The following is a 2,310-nucleotide window of genomic DNA, read 5'->3' as shown; positions in this document are numbered from 1 at the left end:
ACACTATTTCTGATACAGGCCAGGATGCCGTTGGCCTTCTTGGCCACCTGGGCACACTGCTGGGTTCTTAGTCAATTGAAGAACATGGCTGAGCAGTAGGTGTCCTGCTCGACCGCGTTCTGGCTGTGAGCTGAGGCTGCGGGAGGGCCAGTGCCGCCTCCCCGGCGCTGCCGAGGGCTCTCCCTGGCACGGGGTGCTGCCCCGTGGGAGCTCGGCCAGTGCGCAGGGACCCGGCACGCTCCTGCACTGCCAGTGTTTCCTGCGGCAACCGAAGTCTGCTTCCAGAGGAATCCCCGCACAGTGCCATTTCACCAGGAAAGGTGACAAAAGAGGCACTCCTCCAAGTCTCAGCACTTATTTTCAGGGGGTTCCAACTTGGCCATCATCTTCCTTTCCATAAAAGTTCAAAGCAAAACCACTCAGCCTTTTTTTTAAATTTTACTGATTTCAGATATTTTTGCTGGCTTTTCCTAATTGATAAAAATGTTTTTTACTGCAGACTGTGCCCCTGGGTGTTTTGTGAGAGTAACACTCTCACAACTCCCTCTTGTGCAGAGGAGTTTGGCTCAGCAGTGTATCACTTCTCTAAATAGCTATATAAAGAGAACACAAGCATCCGGAGGATCAAATCCTGCATGCTGAAGTCCCAAATTTCATTAGCTCCCCATGCACTTTGGCCACAGTCTGCCAGCCAGCACAAGCTCTGCCCCAGAGGCTCCACATGAAGAGGTGCCCCCGCGCAGCCCCTCTCGGGCTCCCACCGACGTACGCGCTTCCCTGGCCATGGGCAGAAATGGTGCTTGGAGACTTTGGGTACGTCCTGCTCCTGCTTACGAACAGAAAGCTTTTGAGCCCACACATCCCCACACCACTGAAGAGCACCGTGGCCTCTACACAGGTGGAAGCACAATCAAACACAGCAGCCGACCTCGGCGCTGCGACCCCAAGGGCTCCCCGCCATCAGCATCCTCCTCTCGGTACTCATTTCCAAATCTAGCATGATTTATTTATGAATTTACCTAATTGCATTTTGGTTTTAATCCACCTCTGGCAGGTATCCACCGTGAAATAAGAGTCCTCAGAGGAAGAACATCCCTTGGTGATTCCAAACAGCCACCCGTGTGCCAGCTCTCAGCTCGGTGCGACTGCCTCTCCTGTAACCTGACAGTGCTCTGGGGAGCGCTTTCCTTGGAGAAAACATCTCTAAAAAGGGAAATGATGTGATCCCGCAGAAGGGGAACCTGTGGTGACGTGAGCTCTGAGAATAGTGACAGCGCCAGTGGGAAATGCTCGCTGCCAGATGACCCTCCACACTCCTCCCAGCTTGCACCCTTCTGAGCAGCAGCTTGTCAGTCAGAGATGCAACTAAGAAAAAGGAATTAATTTTCCTTGTAAGGAGAGTTAATCCCTATTAATGCAGATACATGGGCAAAAAGAAAAGCATTACAGTTACAACTGGCTGCATTTTAAAACAGAGATCCTTCTTGCTCCTCCCATCGTGCTCCCTGAGTTCAGGGACCATATCCAAGAGCAGAACAACCCATCCACCCCCCACACCCCCAAGCCTTCACACCCTTCCCATGCAGAGGAGATGTCGCAGTACCACGATCTCTGAGACCTGCCACTGCCCTAACACTATGGAAACGCTAGTGCCACCGGGGTGGGGGCTGAGGGCAGAGCAGGAAGGCTGCGGCTGCAGGGACGGGTCGCGGCACAGCTTGGCTCTCTCCGCCGATCAAAGCTGCACGGTGCCGAAGAGGGAGAGCACCACCGGCCGTGCTACAGGGAGAGCATGCAGGCAGTGCGTGCCCTAACACGCAGCCGTGTCCAACAGACACACGGGGTGACAGCGGATTGCCCCGCCTGCTCAGCCTCTCTCATTGCCACCTCTTAACCACCAGACCTGACTGGGGTGCTGAGTGCCCGCACGCAGGCTGTGCTCGCAGGCACGCCCCAAGTGCGCGGCAGCCGGTGGCACATCGCTGGCTCACCGCCCACGCTGCTGCAGCGCCGATAAGGTGCCGAAAACACTGTCAGGCCTTTCAGATAAGAAAGATTCAGGGCAAGGGAGAGTACCAGCTAGAGAACACTAACACTTGTCAGGGTTGTAGCAAGGATGATAAGCAGGGCGAGGGAGGCCGGTGGGGGAGTGCTGGCACCATCTGTCCAGAGCGAAAGTAAGAGAGAGGCTGAAAGCTGTCTTTTACCCAGGTAGCTGAAGCTCTGCCCTTACACCCACCCCTGGTGCTCGGTACCTGTGCCTGTGCACCCCCCACGTTAACACCTTCTGGGCACACACTAACCCAGTTT

The 2,310-nt window shown here is 55.1% G+C and overlaps 1 protein-coding gene across 1 annotated transcript in view; it reads right to left on the bottom strand.

Moving 5' to 3' along the window:
* Nucleotides 1-2,310, bottom strand: part of LOC104073302 (muscleblind-like protein 1) — a 14,432-nt gene that overhangs the window by 5,522 nt on the left and 6,600 nt on the right. The window lies entirely within an intron of this gene.

The sequence above is a fragment of the Fulmarus glacialis genome, unplaced genomic scaffold (assembly GCF_000690835.1).
Source record: "Fulmarus glacialis isolate BGI_N327 unplaced genomic scaffold, ASM69083v1 scaffold16862, whole genome shotgun sequence".
Lineage (NCBI taxonomy): Eukaryota > Metazoa > Chordata > Aves > Procellariiformes > Procellariidae > Fulmarus > Fulmarus glacialis.
Note: the sequence above shows the minus strand (reverse complement) of the source record. Positions and strands in the feature narration are given on the sequence as shown.